At 36.2% G+C, this 25,318-nt stretch overlaps 1 protein-coding gene and 1 long non-coding RNA gene across 3 annotated transcripts in view; one reads left to right on the top strand and one right to left on the bottom strand.

Annotated features, from left to right (window-relative positions):
• Positions 1-25,318, bottom strand: part of LOC133522492 (uncharacterized) — a 440,383-nt gene that overhangs the window by 171,540 nt on the left and 243,525 nt on the right. The gene's annotated exons all lie outside the window — the stretch shown is intronic.
• Positions 8,864-11,085, top strand: LOC133523069 (uncharacterized). Its single transcript, XR_009800190.1, has 2 exons — positions 8,864-9,149; positions 10,831-11,085. It is a non-coding gene; the product is annotated as an uncharacterized LOC133523069 (long non-coding RNA).

Here is a 25,318-nt window from a genome sequence, read left to right as displayed (position 1 = left end):
ATATCGTTGTCTAAGTACCCACAACACAAGCCTTATTGAGCTTACTGTGGGACTTAATAAATTCGTGTAATAATGTCCTATAATATTTATTTATAAAAAAAAAGTGACATTGGTTGCCCGAATCGAGCTGCTTCTGTCAATTATACGACATACAAAGGATATCTAAATGAGATCTTATATAAACCAGAACTTATCATTATCGTATCTCATTCTTCCAATCGGGCCGATTCTAGTTTTCGTGTGAATTCATGGCATTTTCCCTTATTGTAAAAATTCAATATATAAATTTCAGAATTTTAATTTAATGTAGTTATTTTATTGTGAATTTTAAGTTAATTTATTTATAATATTGTGAATTTAAATTTAATTAATTTAATTATTTTTAAATATTAACAATAGATTTTAAGTCACTATGTACCTAACCCCAATGGATCCTAGTTATCTAAATAAAGGAATTTATTATTATTATTATAAACTACTAGTATGCGTTGGCCGTTAGCTATATACTCATAGTTATAACTATAACTTATAACTGAGCCTACCTCCGTTTTCCGGATCACTAGACAGAAATTCTGACACATTGCTCGCTTCATTGGGTCCTCATTTAAGGGTTCTGAAGGAACTCTTGACATTACCTTTCTCAAGTCTCTTTAAGGAGTTACTGACTGATAAGTAGTATTAAACTCAAAGTAAAATCCGTTACACACATAAAAGGTTTCTAAATCGGGACACACGAATTATATTTTTCGTCACAACATAATTTATTTAAAAACACGTATTGCATAGTAACATTCATACAAATAAAGACTTAAAAATTTGTGATGGTTTACACATGCCTAAACTAGGATTATGTGTGTTTCAGCCAAGAAGTGCGGCAAAAAATAGTTTTCTCTAACAAGGACACAATATTTAATACTACAATATGAGATGCTCTTAACTATTACTAATACAACAATTGAGGTACTTGTAGGTAGGTAGACCTAACCAGTCTTTTACGATACGTCCTCGTTGACGGTCTGAACTCAAGTGCACGAGCCTGTCCAAGTTACTCCGTGTCCCAACCACTTGCTAAAGCTACCGTGTTGCCAACAGTATACTGTTATTTTCCCAACTACCCCTATAATTATCTACGCGATAGGCAGCAGTACGTGCAGCACGGATGCTTCGTCTCCGATTCCTACCATACTCGCTCCGGAGTAAGCCAGGGTTCAATTCTAGGCCCTTTTCTGTTCGGCGTTATGATCAACGACTTGGCGTCTCTCCCTGGATGTGCGCGATGTCTTCTTTACGCCGACGACCTAAAGCTTGTTTATGGTCTACAACAACTTTCTGACATTGAATCGCTCCAGGAAGATATACAGGGTATATGAATGGAGTATCTCAAACAAACTGATTTTTCACCCTGAGAAGTGCTCTGTGATGACTTTTAGCCGATCTCGTAGTCCGCTAGTTGGTAATTACATGTTAGGAACGAAATTAATTAACCGCGTTGACACTATTAAAGACCTTGGTGTCATATTTGACCCGCATCTTAACTTTCATGCTCATATAAGAACCCTAGCTACCGAATGCTATCGGAGATTGGGATTTGTCATCCGTAACGTTCGTGATTTTGACAACGCGATTGTTATCAAGATTGTTTATACCTCTCTAGTTAGGAGTAAACTGGAGGCAGCGTCTGTGGTGTGGAACCCCCATGAGGTCACTTACGCTTTGCTTCTGGAGAAAATCCAAAAGACTTTTCTAAGATTTTTATTTAAAAAAGTCTATGGGTTTCCTTTACCCGACAAAATATTTACTTGGAACTCTGGGTTTTAACTCCTTAGAAGTGAGGCGTAATTATGCACTTATGATCGGCGCGTGCAGAATATTACGTGGAGATTCAGACTGCCCTCAGCTGGTCTCACAGCTGGTACGCCTCCTCATCCCTTCTCTGTCCGTCGCAAAGTTCAATTTTAGGCCTCGTAATCGCGACTTACTTGCGGCTCCTAAAGCGCGCACGAAGGCGTACAGGCAATCACCACTGGTTCGTGCTTTGCACTACATCAACGCACTTCTCCAGTCGGCTCCAGACTGCGATCTTTTTGCCAGTAGTTGGAGGCAAATTTGTGAGCAATGCAAAAACCATTGTGAGGCAATGGATGACCGTCCGTCCTCAGTTAGTTATTAAGGTTCTCCTGTGTTTTGTAATTCTATTTTTCATGTATAACACAATTTAATGATCAATACCCTTCTATTTGTGTACGGATATATAACTTAAAATAATATTGACCTACCTAGTCCCAGATTGTATTCTGTACCTGATGTGTATGCATTTATATACTTTCTGTCCTAAATTTCGCAGTGCATTAGTATATACTGTAATGCTGTGTAATTTTGTTGTTAAAATAAAATAAAAAATAAAAATAACGGGGTAACGTAAAGTTGCCACTGTAGAATGATTATTTAACCTATCTTAAATGTAAATATAAATAAATAATGGCAAATACATTAATCGAATACTTATTTATCCTATTGTAAATCCAATCATATTACTTATAATTTTCAACATCACCATGGTATGTTAGGTAGGTAGGTACTAGACATAGGTCTGGTATTAGTTTTTGTTGTATATCGTTATACAAAGAAAACAGAGCTAATAGAAGTATTTTTATGTAAAATTTCGGCAAGCTAAGTACAGTAACAGATTCAAATAATAAAATTGTAATTCTTGCAATCTGAATCTTCGCGCAAAAACTCTCAACAATCCGTCGCCTACATTTCTCAACTGTACCGTTTAATATAACTACTTGAAACGTAGCTTCGTGTAAAATGGCTTCGTACAAAATAGCTTCGTCTAAAATAGTTGCAGTGTTCACATGAGAACGTGTTCTGCGTTTATTTTCATTGCTAAGTAAGTTCATTCATCATTTTTGCGGGGAGCTCTGCATGAGATCATAATGAGTGGGATAAGTTATAAAAGAAGAGCGAGCGGTTATTGGTGATTAAACCTTTAACTGGCAAAAACTCCTGCCACTGGTGAGGCACTGAAAAACTCCTCAATTCAAGCCTCATCGCCAATATTTATTCCTGAAAATTTTGTACGCATAAAGAAAACAAAAAAATGGTTTTATAGGTGATCTTTTTTGAGAACGTTATCCTATAAAAAAACTCTGGCGTGAAAGCGAGTTTTCTTGCCATCGTATTTAGCCACGATTATATTTGATAAAAATCAATCCAGCACTTTAAAGGGTATCCATCTCCTTCCCAAAATGATGTAAGCCATTATTGACATAAAATTGAATTTGTTTGGCACACTGTGTAGGGGTTTTTAATTTAATAGTAATATAGTAAGAGTATAAGTAGCGCTGGTGGCCTAGCGGTAAGAGCGTGTGACTTGCAATACGGAGGTCGCGGGTTCAAACCCCGGTTCATAGATTCGTACCACTGAGTTTTTAGGAACTTATGTACGACATATCATTTGATATTTACCAGTCGCTTTTTGGTGAAGGAAAACATCGTGAGGAAACCAGACTAATCCCAATAAGGCCTAGTTTACCCTATAGGTTGGAAGGTCAGAATAGATGGCAGTCGCTTTCGTAAGAACTAGTGTCTACGTCAAATCTAGGGATTAGTTGTCAAGCGGACCCCAGGCTTCCATGAGCCGTGGCAAAATGCCGGGACAACGCGAAGAAGAAGAAGAAGAAGTTATAGTATGTCTATTGATACTTCATGCATCTACGGGTTAAAACGTAATCCGCAACCTCTTGTCTCTTGTCACTTGCGCCACCCCGCAGGGAGCACAGTCCCGACTCCGTTATAAAGCTAATTAATTATTACGCAGCATGAATAAGTAAGGATTTGTAATAACCGTCTTCGTATCTAAATACGTAATAATTATTCACGAGATAATAACGCCGTGTATGGAAATGGGTAGACAACATTTATATGAACACATTAATTAACGCTTGCAGCTTTCTTATTTGAATGCCTAGTGGAATTTACTTCTTGTTTCTATTCTCAGTTCACTATATATTGTACACAATGAGTTAGTCCCGAAATATTCAAGAAGGTGCAAAAATTTGTAGTAATATATTATATATCTTACTGCTCCTTTAATTGCACTTTTAATTAAAACAAAATTATCTTCAAAATATTTCCCTTTAGCTTTGATACACAATCGCAAACATTTGTGGAAATTATTAACAATTTTCTTAACGTATTTTTGGGCTGGGCCCTCCTGAATCCTCTAAAAATGCCAGAGTTTTCTGTCGTGGAAAACAAATGCTTTAGTTTGTGCCATACACGAAAACGCGCCCCACTTTTCTTCCTAATCGCTTATTGCCCTGGAGGATTTAACAACTTGAGTCGCCTTTAAGAGCTAGTCCCTCTGTCACAGGAAAAAATACCTAGGAGCTCCGTGCATACCAGGCGAGGCAGTTAGCAACCTGAAAACTTTGCTAGGCTTCGTGGAGGAGCTGGGGTGGTTAGAGTATCGCTACCTCGTTTCACGCAAAATATGCACAATGGTTGTCGATTTGCGGAAAATGCCCAGAACCTCGCCAGTGGTCATATGTATTGTATGAACTGACGTTTTTACGTTACAAATAGCCATACTTTGACGTGCCCCTCCCCCGCTAAAATCGACAGACTGTTTTGTACAGAAAATTACAGACAAGGCGTCTCCAGTTGTTAAATCCTCTGCTTAAAGCACAAGTGTGCAACCTTTAGCTGTGCAGTAGTACTGTTTATAGCAATCTATTGGCACTCTTAGCTAACTAATGTGTATAGATAGGACAACTATAAAAGGTTGGACATTTGTGCTATAAGCGATCAGGAAGAAGAGTGGGGCGCATCTTCATGGATGGCACAAACTATAGATGATGTATGACGTTATTATCACCGCCTGAGATTTATCTTTCCGCAATAATACGTACCTAATACCTAATGAATAATACAGGTACTCCTCATCAAAACAGCATGTAATTTATAACAGAAATGACATTAACTTTCCCAGATTCAAGACAAATAACAGCTACAAGGAAATTGCAGTGTTTCAATATTAATTCCCTTAAAGGTTCGCTTCGTTATCGGTATCGCACTTCCTCGTCCCTTATAAATGATGCACAAAAAGGGCGTGTCGTAAACATGTCGCCGTCCCGAGGGTAGCCAGGAACAATAGAGGGGTCGATGAACCTCATGGTATGGTGAAGTAGGTAGCAATTTTGAGTTTGATATTATTTGCCTTCGCAGGATAGTTTTCTTCTTTGGATGTCAACATTACTTAAAATGTTTTGACTTGGATGTATATCAACCACATCTGCCCATACGTTTGATTATTTTCGATTGTTTTTATTAATATATAGGTAATGTACGAAGCGTTGACTTTGAGTTGAAACTTGAAGTTTCTGTATTGAGATTATTTATTTTGGTCAAGATTGCTTATTTTGTATCAGTCAGATAGATTGAAATGGACAACTTAGTAAGTAAAAGGTTGTAATTAATTAGTACCTTACTGTTCTTTATATCCTGCTACCCTAAGGTTGTCTGGAAGAGATCGCTTACAGCGATAAGACCGCCTGTTGCTACCTTTCTTTACATTGTAAATCTGTTTTTAAATTTGTTTTCTTTGTGGTGCAATAAAGAATATTTACTTACTTATACATAATTATTTTATTTTATTTTATTTTGTTTTCTTTGTTTTGTTTTGTTTCGTTTCGTTTCGTTTCGTTTAATTTCATTTCATTTCATTTCATTTCATTTCATTTCATTTTATTTCATTTTATTTCATTTTATTTCATTTTATTTTATTTTATTTTAGCATATGGAAAACCAACAGCGCTATATATCAAGAACTTCCAATAGAATTACAGAGCCAATTACAGGTTCTCACTTATAGAAATACAATAAATTATGAAAAGTTTTTGGCCATCTTAATTTACACATACAAGTTCCTACAGCATGTTTTGAAATTCTAGTGCCTCTCTTTACAAAACTCGACTTCAGCCCTTGAATTTTAAAAATCCGTATTATGGACCTGTTTGTTCCATAAAATACTATTATTGTTACTGGATTAATCCTTAAGAGGATAGAGGAGCTGGGATTTAAATATTTGAGGTGAATATATCCGTCTTGCTACCTGAAGCGGCTCCTAAAACTAGTGCGATAAGGACAACGCCAGTTAGGCAAAAAATCCTGCGTAAAAATCTCAAGAATCGATGTTTCGTCCTCCAAAACTTAACCAAATGTAACGAAATTTTGAGATCTTATTGGTAATGAAATTAGCTGTGTCGGACTGTTTTTCTTTTTATGCTAATTAATGTCAGTTTAGAATAGGTATCATGCTTCTCTTTACGGCATAGTACCTAAATTAAGCCGTTTTTGCAAATGTTTGAAGTGCACTGGCGCCATAAGAAACAAAAATATCAAAAAAAGCAAAACAGTCCGACACAGATAATTTCATTACCAATAAGTTCTAAAAATTTCGTTACATTTGGTTAAGTTTTGGAGGACGAAACATCGATTCTTGAGATTTTTACGCAGGATTTTTTGCCTAACCTGGCGTTGTAATAATAATCATCACAGGCCTTTGCGTCTATTGCAGACGATTAAAGCCCATTAATAATAATAATCGTGTTGAAAAAATCATTGCTCTAGTTTCAAAAACCACGAAGGAAACAGTCGAGTACGTTTGTATGGAGAAATGACTCACACTCCTGTTGCCTCTTAATACTCGTGTTTTTATTACTTTTTATCTTCATCGTTGCATTATACAGGGTGGACAAATAAGAATGATACACTTTGTTTTTAAATTTTAATTACATTAAGTGGAAATTTTACTAAATATTTTTTCATAAATATATTATTCAGGGTTGGCAATTGTATACGGAAGATAATTTCTGCCAAATGTCTACCACTAGCAGCAAGCAATTTTATCTCAAATGTTTCTGTGGTTTAAAACACGTTGTTCGCTCGATTAATTTTGAAAAAAAGTAACAGTGATTGGCACCCAAATTCCCCAAATTTTGCAGCTCTTGACTTATTTTTGTGGGGCTATCTAAAATTACGTGTCTATGCTAACGAGCTGATGAAATTTAAACAGTTAAAACCGACTATTCGACACAAATGTACTAAGATAATGCCCAAAATGTGCGAATAGATGCTGAACATTGGGATGATAAGAGCTTACATTTGCCTGCTGTTAGAGGTGGACATATGTGAGACATTATGTTTCGCATGAATTTGCCAACCCTGAAGAATATATTTTTAAAACAATACTTAATAATTTTTGAACTTAATACAGTTAAAATTTATAAACAAAATGTATACTTCTTATTTGCCCACCCTGTACATAATGTATAATGTATCATGAATAAAATTATAGACACCGCATAACAACAAAACAAAACAAACACTAGACCCTACTCATAGTGTTGTGTTCCTGCCGGTGAGTAAGGTTGCCCGAGCTCAACGGGGGGGGGGGGGGGGGGGGGGGGGTTTAGGGTCGGCAACGCGCATGTAACTTCTCTGGAGTTGCAGGCGTACATAGGCTACGGACACTGCTTACCATCAGGCGGGCCGTATGCTTGATTGCCACCGACGTAGTATAAAAAAAATTGATGAAAACCGGGAAAATATGTGTCAGTATAAGAAATGGTTCTAACTAAGCCGACAACCTCGGTGCGCGAGTCCGTCTCATACTTTGTTTTTCCTTAAGAGGGAGGTACAGTCAGCATCAAAAGTAGCGGATCAAATAACGTTTCATAAGTATCTACCATTCTGTAACGGCTTAACAAAAAGTGATGTCTTTAATACCTATAGAACAACTAAGACTGTAAAAGATATAAGTACTTTTGAGCGCGAATTTTAGAAATTTATCTATATTTGGAATAGTTAACCGGAATATCATATACTTTTGGCGCGTTGTTTCATCCGCTACTTTTGATGCTGACTGTACATCACGTGATCGTCGTGTATCGTGAAGTATATAAAAAAGGGGAAAACATTTTTCCACTTCTGAATATTCCTTCTAAGTATATTATTGACACAATGAAAAACTAGGTTTATAGGTTTTTTCAAAAAAGCGAATACTATAATCCTATAATATAGTATGCTGAAGCGATCGACATTAAAATTAAAGTGATTTGATAAGATTTAGTGAGTGGAAAACCATTTCTCCTGAAATGGAATTTCATAGAAAAAAAACACCGTTATTTCGCTAGGATCGCTTTGCTGATACTTCCCTCTTAACAAGTATGACCCAGCGACCGATTCGAATTTAACAACTTATTATGGTTTGATCTTAATTCGATACGACTTTGATGATCGCTCACACTAATTGGTGCATGCGAAATGATTTGTGAAAGTCATACATGAGATGCACGCCAATCACCAAGACGATCGCCAAACAAGCATACTACCCAGGTGGTAAGCAGTTTCCGTAGCCTATGTATGCCTGCAACTCCAGAGGACCCGACCCTAACACTCCGCACCCTCGTTGAGCTCTGGCAACTTACTCACCGGCAGGAACTTGAATACTATGAGTAGGGTCTAGTGTTATTTGGCTGCGGTTTTCTGTAAGGTGGAGGTACTTCCCCAGTTGGGCTCTGCTCTAGATCTGGAATGACATCCTCTGCGCTGTGCCCTACCACACAAAGCGAGATGACATTCACAATGCCCATACCTCTCTTTTGGACGTAGGTAGTTTAAGGAACTACCTCGTACGTTATTAAACTCCTAACCATTGACGCTCCAAAGTCTACAAATATTACAGTGTACAGACCAATGCGAAAACTGATATCAGAATGATATCGTTCAAATATCGTGCATTTCGCTCGTACTTGTCTGTACATGTATTAGCGCGGACGAGACACACGATAAGTAAATAACATGACTCAAATATCATTCTAATGTTAGTGTACGTTCGAATGGGCCTGTTCGTTATTTTAGGATACAAATGCAGTCAAGTCACAAATTAACTGTTAATTACTAATGATCATGACCATGATCAGATCATTATTTCTACATGATTAAACCGCAACTACATTCATATAACCGTTAAGTAATTATTGGCGTATAAGTTTGGAAATATAAATACACTGGTTCTGTCACAGTGGATATCATTCAATTCTTTTACTTCAACGAAAACTCGTCGAAGGACAAACGCAAAGGTATTTATAATTTTATAAGTTTTTAAACTTTATAGATTTTGTCAACAGTTTATTTACTTTTTTGTTTTATTTAAGTACCGTTGGATGGGGATATTTAGTATTTCGAGAACTATATTGTGTTATAACTAATACACAGACAATAACCAGTATTAAATCTATAATATTTATATAAGTGTTCCCATGTTTATGTAAGTACATATACATACTTGATAAACTCGTTGTTTTTTTAAATATGCAAGCAAAACAACCACAAATAGAAAAGTATCTAATTTACTTAAAATGAAAACATTTCCCGTAACATTTTGTCGGTCACGTTAAATCGTTGACCACCATATTGCGGCAATTGGCCAATCAAGATGGCGGATAAGCGGCCATTTTGACGGGTTGACGTTCAATGATAAATTACCTACAAATATTCGCATGAATAGAACTTTCAACCAAACCACGCTGGAATAAAGTCCTTTTTCGAGTGTACCGCAAGGACAGGTGTTAGGTCCCACGGTTTAGTTTGCTGGGTTTTTCTGTCTCTATAACATAATGTGTTAGGAAATATTACGGTTTAGTTTTCCGCTGCTGTTACAATATATCAATGTAGTTTATTTAATTTGGCCGTGCGGGGCAAAGTAAATAAACAGCAAAGTGTAGCTAACCATAACAAAACATTTCACTTTGCTTTAGACGACGGTGAAGCATTTAATTAAGTTTATCTGAAAACTAGAATAGCGGTTGGATTAGTTTTGTTACTGTTTTTTTTAACATTAAATCCTTTTCATTTATTACGAAACATGGTCTTAACATGTTTTTGAAATCACAATTTTGAGGTATCTCGCAATTTTGTGCATGTATATCTACTACCTATATTAAAAGTATTTTAGTAATATAGGCCACGGCCTTTTAATTAATATAGGCACACGTTGTCTGATTGAAATTTTAAAATTAACAAAGGACAGCAATGAAACTTTCCTGTCTAGTTTATTAATTCAGTTTGTAATAAACGGAACTTTATTGGAAAATTCCTCAATTCGACTAACGTTTTAGTAAATTTGTGTTTAAAAGCACCATATTGTGGGTAGGTTACAAGTTGGAATAGTACCGTTAGTTTCTATAGTTTATAATATAACAATTTAAGTACTGTTATCTTATCGCATCGTGTCTTATCTTGTCTTATGTAAAACTAAAAACGTTGAATTTTTAAATATCTATCTTTTTTATCAATATTCATAAGTCCTATTGTTGTTTCTAAGTTCCTCTTTAATAATAAAAAATGTTGGACTATGGCCCGTAAAGACGGCTCATGGTGCAAAAGGCTGGTAGAATGGAGACCTTGGGGAGAGTCACGCCCAATAGGAAAACCAGACATGCGTTGGTATGACATCAAAAGAACAGCTGAATCGAAATGGGTACAAAGAGCGCAAAATAGAACAGTACCCCTAGTGTAAATAAATTCGATTTTGAAACGTGACGTACGCGTTTGCGTTTAGTCTCATTTTGTATTGGATTTAGAAAGAGCGCGCCAAGCGGGACGTTTTGGAAACTCAAAATCCGTTCTTCACGTTATGATGTCGATAAAATTTACACTAGGGGTACAGAACGGTAAAAATTGAAGAAGGACTACATCCCTAGGATTGAAAAGGGTTAAAGAGAAGAATACAAACTATATCGATATTTTTGTCTATTACAGATGAAACTCTTCGCTATCTTTCTCTGCATCGCCGTAGCTATGGCCTCAGCCGAGGTACACTGGGACGAGAACGGACAGTACCGCCTGGTTGACACCGCGCCTTACACGCTGGCCTTCAAGCCCGTCCCCATGGTGGCGCCGGTAGCGGTGCAGGAGTTCAAGCCCTTCCTCTACTCCTACAAGCAGATCAGGAGTGGCGACGATAAACTATGAACTGATTATTTGATGAAAATAAATCATACTTGAATTTGAAAATTGGGTTTTGAATAGAGGAAATGCCTAGGAAAACGCTACTGAAAAATTTTACCTCGTCCTGTCGGATGTTTTCAATAAAGAGTTCAGGTTTTTAAAATTCCTTCTTAGGAGTTCCAGAAACGAGCAGTGTCCTTAATTGTGAACATTGGAACAGTTCCTTAAAAATGCTTTGGCAAGATAGTGAATTACTGTGAAGGGTGTGTTGCTAAATATCAGATTATAAAAGTTGAAATTTCTTTGTGCACTCAAAGTAATGAAAATGGATCATTTTCTTAGAACATATTTGTCACTGATGCAGTCTATCTAGTAGTCTCAGCAATTTAAATTCACCGGGACTCCTTGGGCAGTACCGCGTGGTTGACATCGCGCTTTACACACTGGCCTTCAAGCCAGTACCCGTGGTGGCGCCAGTAACGGTGCCGTAGTCCAAGCCATTCCTCTACTATAGGCAAATGGTATCCCAATCCTAAAGCTAAATGAATGAACTTAGTCAACCGCTTTATAATGCCAGGCTAATATAACATACAGTGTGAATAATAAATAAATAAATATCATAGGACATTCTTACACAAATTGACTAAGTCCCACAGTAAAGCTCAAAGGCTTGTGTTGTGGATACTTAGACAACAATACGTATTTAACATCTGAATACTGTTTTTGTTTATTTTCTCTTTATTAACAGCAATTAATAAGAAGAGACAAACGTTTTATTTGCTACGGAAGCACATTGAAAAGACACTAAATATTTGCTCGGTCTACATACTCATAAACAAAACTTAAAATAAAATAGATGAATAAAAATGCCAGAAAAGAGACTGACAATCTATCAGAGAAATAAACTAGGTTACACTAGAATAAACCATCAATGTCACTTGTCTATTTCAGGTACTAAAATGGATAAAATATTTCAAAAGCCAAAAATACGAAATTCAATTTCACTCAGCAGCTGACACTCAAATTGACGTTTAACCGTTAGAGTGGAATGGTTTAAGTATTAACCAAGAACCACAGATATCGACCGTTGATCAAAATTTCAGGCGAGTGGTGAGTCAGGCACGTCTATGTATATTACAAAACGTCTTGTATTCGGCTATTTTCAACTAAGGAAAGTCCTGATCCGAGTTTAAAGACAAAAATAAAAGATAAAAAAACATGGATTCTTTGCTATCACAAATAAGTAAGAACATGTACAGAAAACAAAACATTAAATTGCACAACTCAAACTCATAATAAATGATTTAAAAAACATGTATTCTTGGCTATCATAAACAACAACTCTGTCGTTGTTTTCTGTACGAACATGTACAGAAAACAAAAACAGAGAAGCAGGACATTAAGTAAGTGCGCATCTTAATCTCAAACTCATTTAAAGTCAGACCAAGCTAAGTTGGCAGCGATTTTGATAGCCAAGCCTGTGCAAGTGTTAAGTAAACGTTATAATTTCAGAGAAATTTGACATTTAAAATAACACCTGCACTGTCCAGGCTGTCAATATTGCTGTCACCTTTTCTTGGTCTGACTCTATTTAGCAAACCACAAGGACATTATTACACGTCAAGATACAATTTACATAGAAGCAATAAAAATAAAATATCAGCAATCAATAAATACAATTGCGAATATGTATCAATTCAAAATGAAGAATTATAATTTCTTTGAGATGTATAAGGTCTCTAAAATGTTGAATCAGGAAAAAAAACAATAAATTAAAAAAGCACAAACAGATACAAAAAATAATAATCTATATTATCACGAATTGGATCCAACTCAGCATAATGCTAGGCTATGAATCAGTTCTTAGTCTTCCGTAGAGCCCATTCGACGAAAACATCCCTTCAGAACGCTAGCGCAAAGCTAGTTGGGAACTTCGCATACATCTTCTTGCGATGTTTTCTTTCCCGAAAACCAGTCACAGTTATGCCAGGATTTAATCCCTTTTGATTAAAATTCGAACGCCCGAATAGCTTCCACAGCTTCTTAATATTTAAGACTATCAATTTGTGTGATAATGTCCTATAATATTTATTTATTTATTTACTTTGTGCGCCCAATCTTGTCGCTGTTTACTATTACCGCTATTTCTTAACTAATTATCATTCGCTTGCCCTTCTCCCATCACAAGGGACAAGCTGAAAAGACATGCTGCACTTTTGCATGTCTTTTTCCGCCATACCTATCTGTCGTTCATCTCATCATTCACCTGCTTTCTTTTCATATCTTCTCTCACACAGTTCATTCACTTGTTCCTTTGTTTTCCTTTTCTCTTATATCCTTCCACATTCATTCCTAATATCTTTTGCGTCTCATGTCTTTCATTTATAAACTTAATATCGAATCAAAAATACCACATTTGCGAGATGCCTTGGTTCTTATTTTAGTCTGACAGACCAGTCTTATTCTGGACTGCAACTAGTGGTTTTGTGAATTTCCTCCGCCAGCTATTAACAATTTAACTCGCTCAGATGTTATTGAGGCGAGCGTGTTCGACGCTTTCACGGCTATTATGGCAAGGGAGGGTGATGGATGTATGTTCTAACCTCAGATCATAAAAAGTACTAGATATCTGACGGAGGCGTGGCGCGTGTCGCCGCGACATGGCCAGATCGTGGCCATACCGTGTCCGCCGTCGACAGTCGGAATTTAGCTGTCATCGAAAAATGTGCGAGTAAATTTTCTTAAAATGCCGTTGTTTCGTGTCGAAATATGAGTGCATCTAAAAACTATAAGGATGATGGAGTTACATACCACATGTGGGTACATTTTTTTTCACGTATTAGTGAATAAAACCACACATTTTTACAAATAATTCCAGTGACATCTGATTTCTCTGAGTCGGACCATTTTGTCTAATAAACGCGTGTCAATTTGAATATGCATTCTACATTGATGGTTTAGAATGGAAACTATTTGTAGTGTGCTAAGCAACGGCGCAATGTATTAAGCCGCTAACGATATTCATTCGGCATTACTGTTTCTTGGTACGACCGCCAACTTGCCGCCGCGAAACAGAGTGGCGCTCGAGCATAATTGATGTTTGAGCGTTATCGATAAAAATGTCTGGATATAGTGTGTATGGAAGTAATTACTTTTCACCTAATGTAGTATACCTATTAATTTCAATTAAATATCGAGTAAGTACGTCATAGAAAAAACTGTTTTAATAACAATTATTTATTACATTGTAGTTTATACCTATAAGTATATCTTAGTCAGTCTTAGCAACGCACACAGGCGGATTTTCCTAAATTTCTGGCCAAAACTAATGGATTGAATTAAAAGTTAGAAACGCTTTAGGAATCAAATAAAAACATATTTAAATTAAACTACAGCTTTATTAAAGGTCAATTCACTGTTTCTATATTTATTTTAATAGTTTTTTTCTTACATGTCCAGTAAATACTTAAGTTCTTTTGGATAATCATTTACTTTTGAATCCTTCTTGTAATGTTTTCGTGAAATATCTGTTATGTAAGGATCAGATGATACAAGAAGTTTATTAAACACATCCTCTACATTTTGGATCCGACTAAATTTTGTCGAATAACTTTCTCTGTACATTTTTATGTCTTTATTTCTGGATTCTTGAGCTTCTTCTGAAAGTAACCCCAAAGGCACTATACAATTTTTCATTATTTCATGGCCATGAAATAAGATTTTATGTACAGTTGTTGGTAGGAGGTACCATGGATAATGTTTGATAAAGACAACAGCTGTCTTGCAGCAATAAATTTTAAATTTATTTGGATTAACTAGAAACGTACTTGTAAGTGCCAAAAGGATTATAAGAAAGCGATATTTAATATTTTTGTTTATACCAGTAATTTCACCTGAATCTTCGAAACAATGAAAAAATTGTTTGTAGTCGAATACGAACTTAGATAATAATTGTTTTGAGTCATTTGTGAGACCATCCTCAACACCTAAGAAACTTGCTACTTGGTTAAAAAGATTTATTAAAAGGTTAAGTTTTTCATTATTATCTTTCGAATTGCACGTTCTATAATATTCAAGCAATTGTTGACGACTTATAATGATATTCTTAGAAGATGAACCTAAAAACAAAGAAATAAAAAAAAACTGTTTTCGTGATTTTTACTTCCAACTGATAATTGTCTAATAAAAAACAGATTAGCACGTATTAGCAACCTAAACTATCAAAATAGTTTAGCTAATATGTTTGTCTTTACTATAATATTCATTCAGTAGTCAGATTCTATTGAATATTGAACTTTATACACTAATATAAGTAACCAACAGGTAAAAATTCGATTGTAAATTTTTTTTTTCCTGTGTATAAACAAACTGAAAAGTATGAACATTCATGTTAAATATATAGTTACATACCTCCAGCTTCACAATCCATTATATAAATCACACCAAACAACTTCAAAACAATAGAATATGTTATATAAATACACTTAGTTTTAACAAGTAATTAACCTTTGGTCAGAAGTCGATACTTTGTTAATGTGGGTAGTTATGAAAACGTTCGTTTAAATTGTTATGAGGGTTGTCATTAAATCTTAGGAACGATACAGATACAAAAAATAAAGTCACGTGACTATTATCGTTGATTTGGTACATTGGACTTTTGGCCAGAAATTTAGGAAAATCCGCCTGTGTGCAACGATTCGAATAACTGCACTAAGTATAATCAAATATGTTCATGCTTGCAAAAATATTATTTAACAATATAATTTAACATAATTTGCTTTCGCAGTTCTTCATAACTCTATGTAATATTCGAATTCTGGTAGCCACATATGCTATAATAAAGAAAGTTCATTCAAAAACCATGTCCATGTCCATGGGCGGCGGTAATCGCTTACCAACAGGTGATTCGTCTGCTCGTTTGCCTCCTCTACCATAAAAAATGTTACTATTTTAATAATGTAACCCTGATATTTACTCCCTTTTGTGAAGCACAATCCAATCCCAAAGTAAACAATTTAAACAAAAAGTAAATAAAATCGTTCCTATTTAAAAACAATCAAATTAATTAATTATTAATTCTGGATTAGCATAAAACAAGCTTTCGAATCATGGTACATTTTGTAAAATTTAAAGTCTTAGTATGACATTTTATCAATTTTTAACCTTTGTGGCAGAACTTATTGATTGACTGATATACCTTACTCCTACCTTGAAAATTATAGCTCGCAAATAAGGTCAAATATTTAAAGAAATATAAATTAAGACAATCGCAATTATTACTTAAAACAGAACGTTTTAATGTCAAAACAATAAGGTAATTTTCAGAACATATAAAATATCGATAGCTGTTACTTTATCGACTTTTCCTCACTCTAGTGTCGTCGCTCTCGTTTCTTACTCCGCGCGGTTTGTCCAATCACAGCGCGTGAGTTGGTTGTCTGGCCACGCCCTCAGTGATGTGGTGGGGGACAGTTGGAGACAACGAGACTCATTGAAATTATGCTTCGTTATAAATCTCCTTACTTCTTATATCTATGGTTCTAACTTTTATTGGTGAGAAAATGGTCTGCGCTGTGGAATAAATTTCTTATCGAGGTTTTCAAAGCTAAACAGTTTTAGGGTTTTAAAAGATGTGTAAAGGTCTTTACAAACTTTTTTTAGTGTTTTATGAAAAATTATTACCCGAAAACGTATCTGTACTTCAAATCATACTATTCTGATACTTGTATTATCGAGGACTGGTCTTTGGATTTTTTTTCGTGAGAATGAGATAAAATGTTTTGGATATATACTTAGTTTCCTATTTTGTAGAACAATAGCGCAACTTTACTGACCCCTACAAAATCTTCCTCTGAGTTTCGAAAACGTTACTTTCGTAACCCAGCAAAGAATCGCATAGATACAGTTTTTTTTCTCAAATCGCAATTTTGTATTTATTCTGCCCAGAATGATGAGCTTTCCAAACTCACCAAAAAAATTAAAAACAAAATAACAATCGGCCGAAAAAGAAGTAACATATTTTCCCACATATCTCCAAACTAATTGAACCAATCCATACATAATCCCGTAACATATCGAAGATCCAATCCCATCGAATCCACATCTTCCACAATTATATTTGGAACATTTGATCCCGCCTAATGGTACGCTCCCTTGTGTTTCTGTTGATTTAGGAACCCCTTTGTGTACTGAAAACCCTTGGGGGGCTTATTTAGATTTCTAAATAGGATAGCAATATCAGTCCATGATGATTTTAAATTTTAGTTGCACAAAACATTTTGTGCGTGAAGGGTTTTTAGAAGTTTAGTAACAAAATAGTTAGTCTAAGTTTTTAATCCGCAACGCAGGTTTCTTCAGGAGAACATAAACTTTAGCTTCGTCACAAAATAATACAACGGTAAAATCTGCAACAGGCTTCGTCAACTTACTCTAAAAGTATACAAAAAAAAAAACTACAAATAAAAAAAGCAGTGTCTAACTTGCCGCCATCGGGGAGTGGTCACAGGTCCATTAAATTGACCTCAGGTGAACAAAATTTACTTAAAGTTTATTTAATACCCCCAAGAAAATCATAGGTGAACTTTTATTGTAAGTGTATTTTTAGTTAACTTAATTGTCCCGGGTGATCTGAGCTGGATGAACAGAGTCAACTACAGGTGCACCCAGTAGGCTAGCCGCATTTCCCCGTTGAATGTTTATTCGGTATCGTATTTTTAAAAGGCGAATGTTTCCGAAGCCCGTGCGTTTTTCAGAAGTGAATACAATGTTTTCAATTTGTTACTCAATGTTTGATTTTTACGTTCTCGGGTGATTACATCTCATCCGTGAAAGGTCTCATTGAAGGTTTATTTTGCGGAATTCTGATCTTATTGACAAAAATACTGACGTAGGTGCCGAGATAGAAAGCAAACGTCAAATTTGATAATAAATATCTCGATAAAATGTGCTATCTGAGCTATCTTAATCGCTGCCAACTTATCTTGGTCCGACTCTAACGACTAGACCAGGCAGGTCGTCTAGATTAGACTAGAATAAGTTAAATTTCCAGTTCTCTTTTAAGTACTAAGTGGTACAGTCACGTTTGAAAATATCGATACGAAAAATGTGCCAAAAATATGTATACACTTTTTTTTAATACTACGTCGGTGGCAAATAAGCATACGGCCTGCCTGATGGTAAGCAGTCTCCGTAGCCTAGGTACACCTGCAACTCCAGAGACTACCTTAATATATGGGCAATAAAGTCGTGTATACATGTTTATGGTAATTTTTTCGTATCGATATTTTCAGACGTGACCGTACATAGCCTCACTGAATTGGCCCATTTCGCACTCGACAGGCAATTCCCTAGTAGTAGTAAGTACCTACATATTGTATACCCATTAGGGCCATTAAATCCCGACCCATCTCCATTCTCCCAGTTTTGTCTAAAATCATCGAACATTTTGTTAATCGTCGCCTCCTTTCACATCTCCACAAGCATAATTTGTTGAATCGGTTTCAGTCAGGTTTCCGCCCCGGGCATAGCACTGTCACGGCTTTGGTGAAGGTCACTGATGACATTCGTTTTAATATTGAGAATAAAAAGCTCACGGTCCTGGTACTTTTAGACTTCAGTAGTGCCTTTAATACGGTGTATTTTGATATTCTCCTTCATATCCTTCGTACGTTAAATGTTTCTCCTGCAGCTTTGTCTTGGTTCCGTAACTATCTCTTTGGGAGGCGCCAGCGTGTCAAGGTTGACGACAAGGTCTCGGAGTGGTGTGACCTTTCTGCTGGTGTCCCCCAAGGAGGGATACTCTCTCCTCTCCTTTTCTCGATCTTCATTAATGGCATTACTGAGTCCTTAAATTGTAACTTCCACCTTTACGCGGATGATTTACAGATTTACGCAGCGGCTAGCATTGATGATTTTTCATCTTTAGTTGATAGAATAAATGGCGACCTTGAGTCAATTCGTTGCTGGGCGAATAAGTTTGGTTTGAAAGTTAATACAAAAAATCGCAAGCAATTGTCATTGGTGGTCCTTATTTTGTGTCCAAATTGTCAGAGATGGTGGTACCCAAAGTGCGTTTTGACGGAACAATTATCCCTTTTTCTTCTACAGTTAAGAACTTGGGTATCATCATTGATCAAACCTTGTCCTGGTCAGCTCATGTTTCTGACATTAGCAATAAACTTTTTGCGTCTCTCCACTCACTAAGGCGTCTTCAAAATTTCCTTCCTCTTCAAACCAAAATAACTCTCGCATGTTCACTTTTACTCCCGTTGTTAGATTACGCTGATACTGCTTTCTTGGACCTTAGTGAGGAGTTACTGGACAAACTCGAGCGATTGCAAAATATTTGTATTCGATACATTTTCGGTCTACGTAAGTTTGATCATGTATCCCAGTTTCGATCTCAGCTTGGCTGGCTTCCGATTCGTCGTCGACGAGATGTGCATGTCCTATCATTGCTTTTCAATGTTCTATTTAATCCTGCTTCGCCACCTTACCTTTCCGAAAGGTTTAGTTATTTAGCTGCTGGTAGTGGTCATCGCCTTCGATCAAGCACCAATCTTTTACTCACGATTCCTTCCAATACGACGCGCACATTCAAGAAATCCTTTACTGTCCATGCCGTCAAGTTATGGAACGAGATTCCGGTGTCCGTGAGGCAATCCCAATCTGTAGCATCACTCAAGGAGAAGCTTAAAAAATTGTGGCTTTCCGATACTTTGGTTACGACTTCCTAGTTCCATTGAGTACTTCTACTTTTTTAATTTCCTTTACTTTTCTGATTCGAATTCATATTTATTTATATTATATATTGAATATTTATTTATTTTTATTTATATATATATGTATGCATTATTTTATGGTTATTTTTCTATCTATGTATATTTGTATCAATGTGTATTCAAAACGTGCATTTCATTAATTTCAGTGATTGTACACTTTTGTTTGTGTTTGTCATTCATTCACCGTTACTTCTGTTTTACTCATTTCCTCAAAGGTTAACTGGAAGAGATCCCATACAGGGATAAGTTCGCGTTTGTTGTATTTAATTTACTCTGTAACTGTGTTTTTCGTGTTTTTATTTCTATGTACAATAAAGTATATACATACATACATACATACATTAATCATATGACTTCAACGATTATACACTGTTATTACACCGGTTCCACACACAGCATCATTCAAATTGACTAATTAATTTACTACTTCAAACAATCCAGCCCATTTAGGTATTATCTTGACAGGATTGTCGCCAATAATGGCAATAATTCTCTAACTAACAACTAACAAAAGTGAAAGAAGGTCGTAAGCCCTATGAAATTATTAGTAAATTTACGCTCTTTTGAACAAATTTAGTCAAATATTAGGGAATCGGGGATTATTTGAAGTAATTGAATTAATAGCAATGTACATAATTGGTGGCGACGGGAGAAGGCAGTTAGGTGTCGGGGAGGAAATTTAATTATATTTACTGTCAGTCATTTAATGTGATAAGGATAGACTTGAAAGGGGTAAATTGATTAAAATAATTAAGTTTTTGATAAGTCTCAAAATTAACAAAGAAGAGAATGATAGACGGTGAAGTAGCAAGGTCACCTTATTATTTGTTCATAAGGTTTTTAGTATTTCTGTGAATATTTTTGTGGAGCAAACCTTATGAGTCTTTTCAATGCTTTTTCTGACCGAATGCGAAAGTAACAGTTGCGTTTCGTTCATTATGAAGCATCAGCGATTGGCATGTTGGCTGGGAAATTTGATTACTTACGTACAGTAATAAATATATACAAAAGATATATAGACAAAAGTTTTGAATAAATTTGAAAATCTACGTAAAAAAAAAAAAAAACAAATTACGAACATTAAAATAGCTCAGATTTGTATCTATCAGTATAATGATTTGATTTAATTTTTGTGTCAAAAAATACAAATATTAAAGGCATTATATTAAAAAACATCACGATTATTTCAGAAAAGGGATCGGGTAATATTTGAACACAATGGAAAAGTTTTCAAATAAATATGAATATTTGGATGCGTAATGGGGGTTCATTCGGGGTATATAAAATATCCAATTTAGACTTTTTCTGTCTTTCTGTTAAGTACTTTTTGGTTGCATCTCGAGCCCGGTCCTTGTTGGCAACCACATTTTAATAATTTGGTAAAGGTACTAGGTGGAGGTACCTACGTCATCTCGTTCACGGACAGGGTTGTCTGTGTTTTTTCTTGTACTTATGTGAATATATTATATGCAAGTGTTTGATAATTTAGTTGTGTGTAGCGACGTATGGTATTCTGTAGTATTAGTTTATGAGACTGCTAGTAAACTAATGCTACAGAAGCAGTCCAGACGCGGTTTATTTATTTAGTATAAATTTTATTAGATATTATTAATAATTACTACAATACAATAGAGACTATACATCTCTATTGTATTGTAGTAATTATTTATTTTAAGATTATTATAATGTTGTTATGTATTTTTCATGTCACTATATGATGTTACTATAAATGTTGTATTGACTTGTAAAAGAGCCCTTGAGGCCTACTTGTAGAATAAACTTTTGAATTTTGACGTATGCAAAAAATGCATTAGTATTAATACTATTTGTGCCCGTTATCTCGTCCCCCGCGCCGTAAACGGCAGAATTTTTCAGATAGAAATTTGTGCGCGTTTCTATTCCATTTAGTTATATCTTCCAAGTTAACATGTCTAATATTGTAAGAACACCTCGCTATTCGAAGGTGAAGGCCTCCTGTAGCCGCCGTGCAGGTCAGGATGTCGACGACTCAAATAAAACTTCGATTTATAATGAAGCGAAGTATAATCTTCCAAAGGGTACTGGTTTACAAGGGTTCTTGTCAAAACGGTTCAATGTAGAAAAGTGGGTGTTGATAGTATGGAGGATGATGAAAGAGTGATTTGCAATATATGATCAGTACAAAAAGGTGGATTAAATTTAGATGCTTCTAATTGGCCGCGATACAGAATATGTGGAGCGCTCCTATTGGTGCTTTTAAAAAGCCTCCGAATACTAGCCGAGCCCGACGGCTGCGTTTAGCTACTGCATTGATTTTTATACAATAATAAGTTGCATTCGCAACACCTCCTCTAGTAATTTCCAAGGGTGTCTATTATTCGCTTTGTGCATCCATCGATCAGCTTCACTATCTCGTCATATCATTTGATATTTACAAGTCGCTTTTCGGTGAAGGAAAACATCGCGAGGAAACCGAACTAATCCCATTAAGGCCTAGTCTAGCCTTTAGGTTGGAAAGTCAGATGGCTTTCGTAAAAACTAGTGCCTACGCCAATTCTAGGGATTAGTTGCCAAGCGGACCCCAGGCTCCCATTAGCCGTGACAAATAAGTCGGGACAACTTGAGGAAGATGATGCCTTAAAAAAAAATATTGACATAAAATTAAATAACACGGGTATTACATTTAACTACAACCAAACAATACAAAAAGTTACATTTCTAAATAAATAAAACATGTCACGTTAAAATTAATTATAAATAAAATAACATCTACAAACTATACAACTGAATCTAAAATAATCCCCCCTGGATCGTACCTGGCTCAAAGGTCCCCATTATTCCCGCTGCGTTTCCTCGCTGTACCGCAATGGAGACCTGTTGAACCAGATACGACCCAGAGCGAGGATCGCAGCCCCTCTCTCGCAGGCGACGCCCCAACTCCCTGAAAAAGGAGCGAGCCTCTGAACCCCAAGGCCCCGCTGTCTCAATAACAAATGACTTAAATAAGTACAACAATATCTTCTTCTTAGTCGTATACTCTTGTCAGAGTAGTCGTGGTCATTGCGGTCGTTGTACGGCTTTTTTCGCTGTTTCCCGCCATGCTTCTCTATTTATTGCCTGCCGCGCGCACAGATTCAGAGGTGATCCGGTGAGAGCTTTCACTTGGTCGGTCCATCGCATTGAGGGCCGCAATCTGTTCCTACAACAATATGTTCCTAGTATAAAAAATGCATTTAATCTTCTCCAAGTACTTTTGCTATGGACACAACTTTGAAACCAAAACGAAGAATCAAACCAAAACCCCAGATGATCCTCGCAAAGTCGATCCTTTCCTCCTAATTAGAAAACCATGCACGTGCCTTTTCAAATTTGCTAATTCCGACCCCTGATTGGAATCGTGCCGGCCCGGCAGACGTCGACAAAAATCGAAACTATCCCTTTAACCTTATGCAATTCTGTCAATTCCAAAAAGCTGTATGTTAGTATGGTTTACGTTTAGATACGCCTTTTTGGTCACGGGGAGAAATTTAATTTACACTTTAAAAGCAGGCTATCAAATCAAGACACAGCTACGTACGGACCCGGGTACGTCCTTAAACTACGTCCACAAGAGAGGTATGGGCATTGTGAATGTCATCTCTCTCTGTGTGGTAGGGCACAGAACAGCGGATGTCATTCCAGATCTAGAGCAGAGCCCAACTGGGGAAGTAACTCCACCTTACAGAAAATCGCAGCCAAATAACACTAGACCCTACTTATAGAGTGTTTCTGCCGGTGAGTAAGGTTGCCAGAGCTCAACGAGGGGCGGGAGGGGGTTAGGGTCGGCAACGCGCACGTAACTCCTCTGGAGTTGCAGGCGTAGGCAGCTTACCATCAGGCGGGCCGTATGCTTGTTTGCCACCGACGTAGTGTAAAAAAAACGTACTGTGAACATTGAAGATGGTATCTATGTCTCCCGCTTTATTTTTTATGATTGATATTGGAGGCAAATGAGCAGACAGATAGTAAACAATTACTGTCGTCCATGGATACCAAAGGTGTACTCCCATCTTGAAGGCCGGCAAGTCCATTAAGTGGGATGGGATAGTAGGAGCTCTCACTTCTACGCGAATGAAGTTTTGGGCTACCTATGGCTTCGGTTGAGAATACGTTTATGCCATATCCATTTTTGAGCAAAATCGTTTTTAGTGATTCCTAAAATAACAAAAAGTCGGTACCTATGCTATAATTGACACTAATCGGTTTAAAAAAAAAAAACAAAAATTTTGTGCCATATCCGCATTTCACTATAGGATAATTTACACTCTGTTAATAGAAAATTATCAGAAAAATTTCGAGATATCCAAAATTTTGTGACAATGTCCTCATGTCATACATTGTACGTTTAACATTTACTCATCAAAAACGGATATGGCAATAATAGAAATGCTTTTATTTCATGATTACCACTATATTCAAAATATTTGTAAAGTATTAATCATAGTAAACATACGTGCCTAAATGATAAATAATTTAAATATTTCCTAAATATAAAAGTTTTCGAAAAAAAACATTTTTTTGCTTCTTTTCGCTTACCTACAAACCCATGTGGCGTATGGCACAAACGTATTCTCACCCGACGATGTATGTATTTATAGTATTTTATGCAACAGTTGTATAAGAAGGGTCAAAAAAGGCGAGTGGCGTGAGTTACCCGGCCGGAGCCGAAGGCGTAGGCGAACATTGTAAAGGAATACGCCACGAGAATTTTTTGACCTACTTATACAACGTTGCATACAATATTTTTCCTACGAGTCAACAAAAATAAATCTTAATTTAGGTAAACAAATTACAGCAAAAGTATATAGCCAAGACGCGCGAGCATACCTTGTTATGCGCCCGGCCCGCTCCGGGCCGCGGCCGGCCGGTCGGCGACACCTCCTCGTAACTCATGAGGCCCTGCCTGGTACTTGCTACTTGCTAAATTAATTTTTTGGACAGTTTTTTCTCAATTTTGGCCACCGTAGCCTACGGAGACTAACAAGCAACGCTAAGCGGTCTTCGTAGTCTATGGGTGTTGCTATATTACGGGTGTCACATGCGTGTTTCTGACTTATGAAGTAATTATTTTTACTATGCAACCAAATGAATATTTTGTAAGTTGGCATCAATGCACTTAGTTTAAAACTGTATTCGTTTTGGTTTTGTTAGGTTGGTAGCCATTAATCGCAGTAACATTATAGCTTATAAAAGCACAAGAGCTTTTATGAGGAATAGACAATATAGACTTTTCTTGAAATCTTTTATGTATGTTCTTATATTCGTGTTAATGAATGCATAAATGACAGATAACAGTAGAGGAGTAGGAAAAAGTATATAAAACTATGTAATGTATATAACATCACAAGAAACAGTTACATTGAGAGCTAGTATTTTAAACTACCTTTATCCAAATTAAATGTGCCATTTCGATTTAGACTGCTCCAATCTGTGCTGTCTAAATCCCAACGGTACTTCTATTCAAAAATCACGCCAATTTTGTAAAATACTTTGTCAGGTTT

This window comes from Cydia pomonella, chromosome 11, assembly GCF_033807575.1.
Source record: "Cydia pomonella isolate Wapato2018A chromosome 11, ilCydPomo1, whole genome shotgun sequence".
Taxonomy (NCBI): domain Eukaryota; kingdom Metazoa; phylum Arthropoda; class Insecta; order Lepidoptera; family Tortricidae; genus Cydia; species Cydia pomonella.
Note: the sequence above shows the minus strand (reverse complement) of the source record. Positions and strands in the feature narration are given on the sequence as shown.